The sequence below is a fragment of the Cupressus sempervirens genome, chromosome 5 (assembly GCF_028749045.1).
Source record: "Cupressus sempervirens isolate cs-2001-9-10 chromosome 5, ASM2874904v1, whole genome shotgun sequence".
Taxonomy (NCBI): domain Eukaryota; kingdom Viridiplantae; phylum Streptophyta; class Pinopsida; order Cupressales; family Cupressaceae; genus Cupressus; species Cupressus sempervirens.
This window is the reverse complement of record NC_143122.1, coordinates 875304546-875319396: the sequence shown is the minus strand read 5'-3', so window position 1 is coordinate 875319396 and position 14851 is coordinate 875304546. Positions and strand designations below refer to the sequence as shown.

Sequence of the window (14851 nt, the reverse complement as noted above, 5' to 3'; positions counted from 1 at the left end):
ATAGGCATCACACTTCCTAACCATTTCCTTAGCATCTTTGAAAAGGGAAGGCCACCAAAATCTAGGTCTCATTACTTTGTGTGCAGTGTTCTTGGCCATATAATGTCCTCCATAGACTCCAAAATGCATTTCATTCAATATCTCTTTTGATTTCTCTTGATCAATACATTTGTGTAACACTATTTCAAATATTTTGCACCATAAGTTGCTCTTAAAAATGATAGATCTAATGGCTGGTAACTTTGGCCTTCTTTTCTCATTTTTAGTCAAATGGGAAGGAGCTTCCATATGTTGTAAATAATGAATAACATTAGTATACAATTTACAGTGATCCATATCACATGAAACTAATCGTAGGTCATTTGCTACTATATGTATCTAATTAGCATCTAAGTTGGATTGAGCCATAAGCTTGGCTAACCCTTGACCTCTTACCAATTTTGTGATCTGAATTTCAATGTTAAATTATTAGATCTTATTGATCCATCTCCATCTCCTACTTGATACATCTTGCTGAGAAAATATGTCCTTAACATTTGCACTAGGTACAAATGCAATGACAATGACACCTACCAAATAACTCCTAAAAGCCTTAACAACTTTCACCAAGGCATAAGCTTGGTTCTCATTTGTTTCATATTTCAATTCAGTAGGCTACAAGTATTTGTTGAAGAATGCAATAGGCTATTCATATCCTTTCTCATTCTTCTATAATAAGACTACAACTATAGTTGGAAAGACACAAAAGAAAATTTATGCATGGGCTTTGTGTAATCTAGGGTCCTAAGGATAGGATCATTTTTTATGGTTGTTTTCATATCTTGAAAGTCCTATGAGGATTCATCATCCCAATTAATAGTAGATGCCTTCTTGAGCATCTTGGAAATAGGTCTACTAATTTTAGCAAAATTCATAACAAATCTCCTTAGAAAATTGACTTGTCCAAACAAAGATTGTATTCCCTTCCCATTCTTTGGTTTATGTGCCTTGTCAATGGCTACCACTCTCTTAGGATCTATCCAGAAACCATCCTTTGATAATATATGTCCCATTTATTTTCCTTTTGTCACTCCAAATTTACACTTCTTGAGGTTTAAGGACACTCCATATTCCAAAGATTTGATAAAAACATTTTTCAGATGTCTGCAATGGTCATCATCCTTCTTGGAATATGTTGTAAGGTCATCTTGGTATACTACCATAAACTTATTTATGTAATCATGGAAAACTACATCCATGGCCTTTTAAAAAGTTTTACTTGCATTAATCAACCCAAATGGCATCCTCACATATACATAAGTTCCCCATGGATTTGTAAAAGTTGTCTTAAATTATTCATTTATTTCACAAGGACCTAATTACATTATGAGAATCCATCCATCATCGACATCAATTTAGAACTAGTTACTTGTTGCAACATAGCCTCCATGTTTGGTTACCTATAATTATCTTTTAGGGAAGTTATATTCAAGTTTTTGAAATCTACAGATAGTCTTATGTCTCCATTCTTTTCACTAACAGGCACCAAATTTGAAACCTAGGTAGAATGCCTAATTGGTATGATTATCCTTCCATCTCGTAGCTTCATCAACTCTTCTTGCATTCTAGGGGCTAAGGTGGGATTCACTAGTCACTACTTCTACCTGAAAGTTTTTACATTATCTTTCAGTGGTATGACATGTTGGAATAAGTATTCTCTATAAGCCTTAAGGTACTAATCACATGACCATGCAAAAAAAAGTCTATACTTTCTCAACAAATCAATCAAAGGTTTTCTGATTTCAGCAAACAGGCTTTGGTTGATACAAACTTTCTTTGGGGCCTCAAAAGTACCTAGGTTTATCTCTTCAAGTCATTAAGGCTTATGATCTCTAATTCTAGGCTTCACCCTATCTTGGTTGTCAAACATGTTCTCTAAAACAACCAACCCTTTAGTTATCTTATTAGTTATCAGTTGTATGATCTCTTGACCAAAAATTATTTCCTCACCATCTGTACTTATAATTAAATCACTACAATCTAATTCTTGGCCATGTTATACTTAATAAGGAATTTATAATATCTTTATCATCCTCAAAGTCTTTCTAATATTCAGTATTTTCAAGTATTGAGGCCCATTTTGAAACTCAATCTATGAAATTCCTGCAAATGATATGTCCTTGGTCTTGATAGCTACATTTTTCAAAAAAGTCTGCCATTTTATTTTGACTTCTATCGCTCCAAGAAATACCAAATGCATCAAAAAGTTTAATTTGGTTTCATATGGCATTTCTATACTATTTCAATCTTTTGTTCTTAGAAGCATAGGTTTCCTTTATTTGTGAAATAACCAATTCAGAATCACCTCTAACATGCAACCTTTTGATTCCATGGTGGGTGGTAATTTTCAATCCTAACAATAGAGCTTCATACTCTGCTATATTTTTGGTACAAGAAAAATTCAAGGTGAATGAATATCTGAAAGTATTCTTTTTAGGAGAAACAAAGACTACTCCTACCCTTGAACCTTCTTTACAACTAGCTTCATCAAAGTTCATGCTCCACAAGACTAGTGAATCTATACAACATTCAACTTCATGTTCAATCATAACAAGTAATTTCTCAACTTCTTGAATAATCAACTCTTCCCTAAAATAATTCACACTAGTGTCTAAGAAACAAGTTCAATCCCTATCAATTTCTTCCCTAAAAATATGATTGAGCCTGTGCTCCCTAATAGCTTTATCACCTATCTAGAAAGTTTCATAAGATAAATCACATGGTAGGATTCCTCCCATAGTGGCACTTCATTTTCTAGAGAGTAACATTCCATAATGTGGAGGAATATCAACTACAAGGATTGAAATTGTTAATTCTACCTCAGCATATGCAACCAATTTAAAATGTAATGCATTGATGGTACCTATAACAGGAACTTCCCTGGCATCCATACCTCTACATCTACCTTGTTTAGTGCCCACTTTTAGACCTAAGGCTTCCATGACCTTGAAAGGCATAATGGTGTTAGAGGCTCCCAAATCTATCATGCGATTCTTAAGGGTCTTACCTTTTATAATCAGACTAAGAAAAAATGGATCAATTTCTTGTAATATCCCACAGATGACTCACCTAAGAACATTTGGCGAATTTGTGAAATGATACCATTGTCTTCAACTATCACTAGGGTTTGTTGAATGATACTTTGTTCAGCTACATTACCATTATTTCCTATCCCACCCAACCATGACAAGGCTTTACTTTTGTGCTCTTCAATTCTAAATAATTTAGAAAAAGGTACTTTGATAGTAATTTGGGACAACATAGATATCATATCAATAGGTTCAGATACAATGAGCTTTACAAGCATACATAGAATTGTAGCCTTTTGAACAATAGGCCCTGTTAATTGTTTAGCTAAATTAGATCTTGACTTCTTCTCTTCCACCACTGCTCTAGGAGTGTCACTTTTCTAACACTGTATCCTCTTTTTAGGCTCCCATTTCTTGGTCTTGCTATCTTTGGCCTTTTATGTCTTGACATTATTTTTCTTATTATTATCCTTCATCTTATGAGTAATGTCTTTTATGAATATACCAGAAGGCTTATCAGTTTCATTACAAAATGTTCTGCTTCTCAAATTATAATTACTTTACACTTGAGAAATAATTTATGCAGTAATTTTGTCAATCTCCTCTTTGGAAGGAATTCTCAAATTTATGTGATCAATAGTTGAGGATGTAATACATACCTTGTTTTTATTATAATTTTCATCATATGAGAATACTTGTTGATGATGTAAATTTTAAGAAACTCTCTAACTAATAATATCATTATAATGTTCCTCTAAGTTAGAGTCTACACAATCATCACACATGCTAACCATATTACAACTTACATCATCATGGCTCTTTTCTTCTTCTTCCTACTCATTCTATACACTCTGATCCATGGAAAATGATGGAGCAACTGCACAGTACTCTAAAGAGTGGGGTGATTGACATATGATGCACCATGGCACATCATCATTTATATTGACAGAATTTTTTGTAAAGGATCAGGGGTACCGTTATCTTTTAAATTTTTTGTCTGATTTGGAATCGGTTTACCATCTTTTCATTGGGTGGTGTAAGGGTAATTTTGCATTCTTGGTTGTCTATTGAAATGGTTGTTATTTACTAAGGCCTTATCACCAACATTAGGTTTGTTTGAATTGAAGGTTGGTGGATTCATCTTCTTCAATATGTCCAATATTGAACTTATTCTAGCTTCTTCAGGCTTCTTATTCACAAGAGATTTATCATTTTCCTTTCTGTTGTACTTTTCCTTTTGTCAACTATTCGTGGGGATTACTTATCAAATTAACACTAGCTTCAAAACTTTGACTAAGTTGCCACCTTACTCTAGGGAAAATACAATGATAAAATAACTTTTAAATTCAAGCGAAAGACACAAGATAATATGAATAGTATTGACACACAAAAGAACCAATCACAAAGAACATAGGATTGCAACTCTTGTTTGAAAGATAAGACACTTCATAATGGCTATATACGTCATTGTGCATTTGTGGTACTAGGCTCTTTGTTCTCTTCATTTTAAATTCTCAAGGTTTGTCACTACAAAGGTCCACTATAACCATGAAAAGTACTAAAATGATTTGACAAACATGTATACACTAATGACCTGAGAAACTATAGTACTTCTTATACATAAACATGTGTTAAGAAACTCCCCAGTAGAGTCACCATTTTGTTGGTGTTTTTCAACTATTAAGAAACAAAATCCTCAATACCAAGATAATAAATGTCACAATAATCTAAGGATCAGCTACTTCCCATTAACAATTATGTCTGAATCATGTCTGCATCCAACTTCAACAAAATCAAGATAGATTTCCTTCTCTTTAGGCTCTGTAGAACCAAGGTGGGTATACCAAAGCGATGGAAGATTATTCAACCTAATACTACATACATATTTTATTCATTCCATAACAACACACATCCCTTAAAGCAGATTTTCTCACAATTCTACAAATAATTCTAGCAATAACAACTAATTAAGACTCAGAGGTTAAATGCAAAAAAAAACTAAACAGCTTTGATATTCTTTAAATAGTGAAGTAAAATTGATTTTTATTTTTAAGCTTGATGTTTGTTCATGTTTTCTCCATTTGCAAATTGAATTAATAGATCAATACCTCATCCATTGGCATTTAGAGTCCATTCAATTTCTAGATCTAATTGAGTACATTACAATCAATACTATCAACAATTCTCACTAAAAATCATTCTTACAAACATCCTTCCTATCACCATGGAAACCCTATCAATTACACGGAAGCATTTACTTAATTCATTTAATTAAAGGCAATAGTGAATTGACATACAACTTGATTTATTTGCCTTCAATTGGAGGAGCTTTTCTCGTACAACTTCAAAATGACTAGGTAATAAAATGGAGACAAGATTCAACAAGAAGAGATATGAGGACAATCCATCTTTGTATTAATTCCATTTGAAAATTGTATACAATTGTAACAAAACTCAGAATGACTCAAGATAAGATATCAAGATCCTACTTTATCTATGTATTCTCAGATATTTATAGAGAAAATACATCATAAATTTTCAACAAAACTAGACCAAACAAAGCTTAGTAAAAACTAAAATTATGTAATAACTCAGGCCCTTTCTCTAGCCTTGTGATCTCACTTATAAAGGGTGAGATGCAACAAGCATCACGCATAGAGAACTGATAGCTATCCTTAAGACAAAAGATATTTACATTTGTTGTTGTCACAAAAGACAAAATTTGTGCCATAGGAGAACTTTACATCATAATATTCTTTTTTTGGGACCACTTTCTATTACACTTTTTGAATGCTAGAAATTTTATAATTGCCCCCTTTGATATACTAATTCTTTGAAATATATGGCCATCAAGTTTGTTAATGACATGTTGGGCTCTAATTTTTGTATATCTACTTGAACTCAAGGCTCTTCATTTTCATCATCATGTATTGTTAAAACAAAATTTATACATGTTTCCTCGGTTGCCACATCATTAGTTTGGCCTTCTAGACTAGCAATTCTGATTGATTGTTCTATTTCTATCACTAAGGGTGATTTTTTTGTTTTGCCTTCTTCTACTGAGGTGTCTTTTGTGTGAATATCTTCCCAACCCACACCCTCTTCTTTTGTTTCCATCTATTTTGAAAGCACCAAGTCCTCCCTCAATAAGTTGAAAATGGTATCATCAGACCTATCAAAATTTAAGATCTCATGTTACTTTTTGATTACAAAGCCTCCTATTTTGCCTATTTCAATGAATTCTTTTCTAATGGCATTGTAGAACATATGTAGTTTGACAAATTCTTCATTGGTCATTTCCCATTACACATGCCCCTTTTTATTAAAGACTTCATCATTATATGGCATAGTAAATCATCCAATTCCTTCCCCCACTCTTCCTTTTCTTTTATTTTATCAATCTTTTTGAGTTCACTAGGAAAAGGATCAAATTTCTCTCCTATATATGTAGAATAACATATCATTATTATCTTTTGAATAGAAACCCTTTTCTCATCAAATTCTATCAGATTGTTGGTTACATCCAAAGTTTTCTCTATTTGTTCACAAGATAGGTTGATGACTGAGATACACATAAGAATAATATCTTTATCTCCTTCGCTCTATTTTTGAACAATGAACTTCGAGGTATCTTCATCTCTACATATCCCAATACACATATCTAGGATCCCCACCAGTTGGTCCTATAATGCTGGTTAGTCAATCTTATCTACTAAGTATAAGATTGTTTTTCTAATTTTTTCTTCATATTAACTATTTAGCTCAACTTGCAATTCCCATAACTTATTATTTTCCTCTTCAAATTCCTCTGTAGCATAAAATTTAGGCCTTTGTGTGGTATCAAGAAACTCTAAAATTGGAGTAGACTTGAATGGTTCAACTCAAGGGTGAGGATAGACAATCCTAGGTCTGCTAGATTCTCCCACTTTCCTCGTTCCTAGTTGCTTGTCCATCTAGGATACTTGATTTTCTAGCAACTTTATCCTCTTTCCTCTTTCCTCATATACCTTTAATATTTCTTTAAATTTGGCATTAAGCTCTAGGAATCTACTTTTCTCTTTTCCAACCACCATTGACCAAAAATTTACCATTTCTTGAGTCATTTTACTGATCTCTTCACTGTCAACTTCATCTGCTCTGCAAACTGTGAGGGTGCCTGTATGCTCAGCATTTGAAATTTCTTGTATCCTTGTTTTATCTCTCTTCTCAATAGACCAAATCACCAAAGCTTGGTGATCATTGATGAATTTCATTGCTCTATGTACTTGCAATATTTCTTCTTCGGTCTTATACTACACATCTTTTTCCTTTGTAATACAATAAAAAATCATAGCATTAGCTATGTCCCATTCATGTAAAACCAAAATTCCTAACTCTTTTACTAACTATCTTCTAGTTTCAGGGGTTAATTAGGAAAAGTCCTCCAAAAATTTAGCTTTAACCTCCTCCCAAATTCTAGAGTCCAACTTATTTGGTTGCTTTTCTTTTATTCTCTTACATTTTGCCTCAAACTTGTCCATATTTCTTCTCCATAAGAATTGTGCAAAGGCCCTAGACTTTACAAAATTTTCAACATCTATAAACTTTTGACATGCTTGAGCAATTATTTGATCTATCTCCCTACCTCTATAATTAGTAATGGTAAGGTCAAAGGATGGCATCTGAGGCTCCTCAAGTGCTCATGCTTCAATATCAACACTTATAACAATTATGTCTCCCTCCCCTCTAATTTTCTTCAGTTGTTCTCTCACAGATGCCTCATCATCTACTCTAAGTGGGGTCTGGGATGGTGAATTTTCTCCTAATTGAGTGGATGATCCTTGTTCTAACCTCTATCTTTTGGGGGCACTTGTGTCAGATGGGCTTTCTGATCTTTCCCTCTTGTAAGAAGGCACATACTACACATTTTGATATATAACATCTAGCCCTACTCTGTAATGTATACTGTCTTGGATTCACAACCATTCTACTATTTATTCTTCTTTCCATCTTAGCAGATCTATCTTGGTGTGCTCTTACCAAGATGTCCTTCTTCTCATTTAGAGTTTTCATTATTCCAAAAAAATTGTTCACCAACATATCCATTTTGGCTCCCAATATTTCTTGTCTACTAGAGGGTCATACTTGGGCTCAAAGGCATTGATGAAATCTAAAACCTTTCTATAAACATTTCTAATTTCCTAGTCTTGTAATGAAAATATATTTTTGGTTACATCCTCTAGGAAATACATAGTTTTTTTATGGGCTTTAGCTTTACTTATTTCCCTAAGGAGGTCATAGAATTGCTATGGATCAATATAGTGAGCATGTTTTTGGACCATTTGATATTTATCCAAAAACTTTCCTAGACTTCTCCATCCTTTCTTAACAAAGAAAAATTCATGCACAATAGTGACTACTAGGAAGAATTTACCTTTGCCTTTTCCCAACAGATCCCTTTCATCAATTGATCTGATCTTCCATAACAAGTCTACAATTCCTATCTTTAAAGATACTTGGTAGGGTAGCACATGGCATTTTCCCAAAAATCCTAAAACTCTAAAAATAGTGAAAATAGTATATGGGATGATATCCCCCCAATTATGACTGATCAATAGCCCCTTGGCATGATCCTTAGGTCTTATCAATTATAATAAAAGTTGTGGTATTCTAGGACTATCCCCTCTCAAAAGTAATCTAAGCCTTGAAGAAAAATACCTATCAAATCTAACAAAACTAGCATTGATGACTTCCCATGTCACGTCAATGCTCCACAGCTTAAATGGGATTTTCTCTCCATCTCTCTAGTTCCAATTTCATCTCCTTGGAGAAGATAGTAACTCCTTTATATAGACACATATACATCAATAGAGAATACTAGCACAAAGGCCTATTAATTTTAGCTTGAGCTATTCTAATTAGACCATTGTGAATTTCTTCCTCCAAGTAGGTGGCAAAATCAAGAATTGAGCTCATTCTAAATTACAGGGCTTGAGCTATGATGAGAACAATAGAACCTTGAATATAATCTTGGTCATCCATTCCAAATACTTTGCAAAGAGAAAAATATAAGGCACGTGTCCTAGGATTAAAATATTTATTTATCAAGGGCTCTGGCATATTCGGTGTGACCAAAGGTAGTGATCCAATTTTGACAAAATGTTGTTCCAATGGTCCTCCCCTTAAGTATATTGTCTGTGCATCATACCTAGCTTGGAATTCTTCCATATCGTTTATTTTCATGCATGGCATGGTTGGGGTTGAGCTTGAACACTTCTCTAATCAATGTGAGTGAAACCCTAAAGAGGTTATCCCCTGCATGGTTTTCAAAAATCTAGTAATTGGGTTATATTTTCTATCCATGACAATTAAGAGGTCACTATCAAAAAATACTCCAGAAATGACCATTTTTCCTATATCAAACTCCCAAACATTTCTCATTGGGGTGTCCAGGTTTTGTTCCACAAACCATTTTTTAAACAGTTCCAAAACCCCCACTGAGACTTCTACATCTCTCAAATAATTAGCCTCATCATAAAAACCCTCACTGACCACCAACCTAGGGTTATTAGGAATGGATTCTCTACCCTTTGTTAATTCATTGATAGATAGAGGCATTTGTTCAAGAAAGTCATCATGATCGGATCCTTTTATGTAACCTGCCATACCAAAAAAAATCCTTGCATTTTCTCAATTTAACCTAGGACAATTATAATTTATCAATTTTCATGAGTTACATATCACTTACCTGCCTATTCTTGCTTATTTTTCTCTATGAATCACTCTTTAAATCACTAGAAACCTAAGAGAAATCGTGTTCCCAAGCTCTGGATACCCTTGTGCTCTGATAACTTTGCAATTTTGTGGCTCAATAATGGTGAATTTCAAATTATATTGTAGCATTAAACTCACACGAAGTAGCATTGATCAAGATTAATACTGCATAGTCACAAATTTGCACCATATTAGGAAATTTAAATTCTAAACATTGATCCTAAAGCATAAGATGATCTTCTTTAAAAACTAAAGGATACATTAAAGCTTTATAAAAGCATGCCACGTGTCGAATAGGTGCATTAGTGCATTACTTAAACCTTGAGCATTTTTGTGATGTAGTGAAGTCTTGATCATCGATCTTCCTCGACAATCATGAAAAAATCATTATAACTTTGCAAATAAGCTTTTAAAATGCAGTCCAACTAGCACACTCATCCTTAGCCTAGAAAGTACATGTATTATCTTGCCAATTACTATGTTCCGTTTCATTACCTTTTCCACCCTGGCGTAACTTGACAAATTTCTTAGCAACAAGTCCTACTATGCCACGTGTCGTGCATGCACTTCCCTGCTTTGTTTATAATTCAATCATCTTGGTAATGTGGGTAATCACTATCTGTTAATCTAGCCAATAGTACATACTGCATTATTTACTTTTCAAAGAAGTGGACCTGTGACATCATCATATGCCACATGTCAAAAAGGTATTTACCCACTTTAGTTAAAATCTTTTTCCTTTCATATTGTGGACAAGCGCTACCCATCAATCTTATCAAGATCAATGGTTTACAATTTTTGCCCTTTGAACTATGTGAAATATCCTTCATGATGTTATCTGGGACTAGTGTCACCAAGGCACTTCCCCACTTTGGTTAAAATCCTTGCATCTTCATAAAGCGATAATGCGCCTACCATTGATTTTCAAAAGATGAATGGCTCAATTGACGTGACAGAAAAAGCAACCCCACTACATGGCCTAACCAATGACGTTGCTCAAAAATGGAACATGCACTAACAATTCTCTAAAAGTTCTGAAAAGCCCTAACAAACTCTAGTCTTTGCGGTGTAGTCATAACCCACATCACCAAGTGCTACATGTCTCAAAGTTGCTTGCTTGCTTTGCCTAAACTTTGAAAAAAATTATCTTCCAAGGATGCACCTACCATTGATCTTTCCAATATCAATGGTTGATCAAATCAAAACACCAAAGTTAAGATGTTGCACAAAAAGGCTTAAAGAAAGGTTATTGTGGTTAGGGCGTGCTTAAAAATAAAAGATTTAATTCAAGCAAATAAATAAAGTGACCTTTGGGAAAATAAAACTTAGGATAAGTGTATCCTACGCAATTTTATTTGAAAATTATATTTAGTTACTTTTGAGGGCTAGGGCACTAAAACAAGGGCTTATGAAACTTTAGGAGATTTCATCTAAGGTTTTAAGAAAAACTCATAAATTTTGAAACATGACGCTAGGGTTTTTCACTGTGAAGTACAACATATCACAAAGGCTAAGAAACCAAGCCAATAGACCTAACAGTCATTTGTAAATCCTTTAACTGGGTGACTTCCAAGTGAATGATCTAAAGTTCTCTAACAAGGCTCACTCCTAATAGGGTGATTAAAATCCTCTAACCAAGTCACATTTAACAATGTATATGTTAACCTTTAATAGGGTTGGCCTATCACAAGGCATCACCTCAGAAGAGTAACAATAAGTAGCATATTACTTGTGGGTTTTTCCAAATTGGGTTTCCACATAATATCATTGTGTCAAATGTGTTATTGAATTTGTTATGTTTTATGCTTACATTTCTACAAAGTTTATTTGACAGAAACCTACAATTTTTAAGTGATTGTATGATCTAATGGATGCATGCATGAATATGTTTTATGGATATGGGTTCACTAAGTTGTGAAAATTTTTATTTGTACATATGGATGTTGGATAATAATTCATCCCCCCCCCCCCCCCTACTCTTAGTTATTCTAAAGAATTCCAACACAGTGTCAAGATTTATTCTCAAATGAATGTAATTTTTTTATCCCTCTAATCAAGCTCAATAACTTCAGAAACATTTGTGTTCACATCATGGATTTCATCACATTTTTTTACTCTAATGTATATCTACACTATTTTCCCTTATCAATTAAATTTTACACATTAAATGTGGTGAATTTTTTAATGATATCATCAAGTCTCTTGCTGCATCCCATATCAAGGAAAAGATTCTTTATCATATCTCCAAAGAAAAAATTGGAAAGGTGCTTGATGGTGTTCACTATGAGTCATAGGCCATAGATCCCACTAAGATGGACATTCATGCCATTAGAGACCATACAAATTAGATCATATGAAAAGTGTAGGAGTTTCGAGATCATAGCATATAAAAAAAGTGACATATCATTCTAGACATATGAAGAAAATATTTCCTTCTGGTTTTCTTCATAAAAATATGTGTTTAAAGAAAGGATATTTTGTACTACACCATTATGCTTGTTGAATAATATGAAGGTTTTTGGGCCAGTTTAAGGAATTCACTATGACAATATAGAGTTAAATCAATGTTATTATTGAATGATAATCATCCACAGTATACTTTATAATTGGTTGTAGTGGAGGAATTGCCACATCATTTTGTAAGAGACAAAGCATTGGAAATTAATTAATTAGTATGGTTTTTCAAGACATGTTATTTATTATGCTACTTTTTTGTATGTCTCTTGTTATTCTACTTTGTTGCTTTGTTTAGTATCTTGTAAAAAAAAATTTATTGAAAATAAGTACATTCAAACATCAGATGTTTAAAATGTAGAAATATAATATTAATTTAAAATATTTTTTGATAGATTTGTTTAATAAATTATATAAAAAGACATAATCGTCTCTCTAGAAACAACAATTAGGATTAAAGAAATATTTTTTGTAAAGAGGCAAGATGAAATTTTCTAAATAGGGAGAAAATTAGTTTTGTTTCATATTATCATATATAGACAAATTACATATTTTCAAACACTCAATTAAAGATGATATTAGAGACAATAGATTATGACATTTCATTAAGAAATTGTCAAAAATAAAATATAAGACTTTAAACACCCCTCTACATAGTAGCGATTTATTCAGAATTATTCAACTCAAATAATTGAAAACTAAAATTTAATCTCACCATAGTCTAATAAAAAAAGTATTCATTCATTCATACACTTATTAGAAGTACAGTATAGTCGAAACTATATTGTTATCCTATACAACTATTACCAATAAACCAAACCAAACTCCTGGTACTCTTGCTTAGTCATGGTCTATTCAGATATTTGTAAGGAAGCAAAGGTGCACAGAATCGCTTCCTACATTAATTTTTGAGAGGACAACTATGCAAATACAACTAACTATTGCAGAGATCTTAAGAAATTCATACTAACATAATAAAAAAACAATGAACTCATAACACAATGATTATCATGGAGAAACCCTTCTGGGAGAAAAACCCCACCCTCCAAAACCCGCACAATGTATTATCAAATTTGAAAGATTGTAATAAACTTGCAATGCAAGTTCTTACAAGAGAGCATCACCACAACTAGAACTTGGACTCGGACTTAGAGAGATATTCCTTCTAGTACCAGTCTTGCAAACTAAACTCGATGATACAAACACCTCCCAAAGCCCTCCTTTATAATGATTTGCCACTTGAAAAGCATTTGTGGTTTTACAGAACTATGAGTCAAAACCATGAGCTACCTACCCCACATTTAATATAGGGCATTAATTTCTTTTCCTCAATATTAAATAATTATATCAAATATTAATTCATACACCTTTTTTCAACTCATAGACACATGGAAAACTACTACAAATAAATGCTAGAATTTTCTAAAGATTCTAGAGTTTTTCGAGTATAATTTTCTAGAGTTTTCTAAAACAAATAACTTGCAAGGTTGAGACACAAATCTCAACATTCTCCCACTTGTTGAACACCTTGCAAGAGTCAGGGGATCCAAGCTGTCATGGATTTAATTGCTAGAGGTCAAGAGGCCCATAGACTCCAAAAACCATCAAAACTTCTCAGTGTTCACTGGCTTAGTTCATGCATCAACAACATTCACCAAAGTTTTTACCTTTTCCACCTTCACCAAGTGTCGTCCTAGACCATATCTCTCACAAAATGATATTGTACATCAATGTGCTTGGTCCTGGCATGAAATATCAGGTTTCTCGCTAGGTAGATTGCACTATGACTATCACTATAAATTGTCATTGTACCCTATAAATCCTAATCAACCAATAGATTTTCCATCTTCAGCTTCCACATTTTGAAGTTTGTGTCAAAAAGCTTCTTTAATTCAATCCTCCCTGATGTGCTTGCCATCTTTGCAATCCTACAATATAGAAATTAAAAACTTTTACACAAGCTCCCACTCAAAACTTGATTAGCTCAAAAAACTCTATACCCAACAAATAGAACCAAAACTAGCCAGGCTCTGATACCACTTATAAGGAAGCAAAGGTATGCAGAATCGCTTCTTACACTAATATTTGAGAGGATGATTATGCAAATACAACTAACTATTGCAGAGATCTCAAGAAATGCATAATAACATAATCAAAATAATAATAAAGTCATAAGATAATGATTACCATGGGGAAACCCTTCTTGGAGAAAAACCCCACCCTCCAAAACCCACACAATGTATTATCAAATCTAGAAGATTACAATACACTTGCAATTCAAGTTCTTATAGGAGCTCATCGCCACAACTAGAACTCAGACTCGGACTTAGAAATATATTCCTTCTAGCACTAGTCTTGCAAACTGATCTCAATGATACAAACACCTCCCAAAGCCCTCCTTTTATAGTGATTTGCCATTTGTAAACCATTTGTGGTTTTACAAAACCATAAGTAAAAACCATGAGCTACCTACCCCACATTTAATATTGGGCATTTAATTTCTTTTCTCAAATATGGGCATTTAATTTCTTTTCTCAAATATTAAATAATTACATAAAATATTAATTCATACACCT

At 33.3% G+C, this 14851-nt stretch overlaps 1 long non-coding RNA gene across 1 annotated transcript; it reads right to left on the bottom strand.

Moving 5' to 3' along the window:
* Window positions 1-13319: 13319 nt before the first annotated feature.
* LOC149558719 (uncharacterized) lies at window positions 13320-14624 on the bottom strand. The gene is made up of 2 exons (XR_016352475.1): window positions 14463-14624; window positions 13320-14203 (listed from the first exon to the last, which is right to left on the bottom strand). It is a non-coding gene; the product is annotated as an uncharacterized LOC149558719 (long non-coding RNA).
* Window positions 14625-14851: the final 227 nt, after the last annotated feature.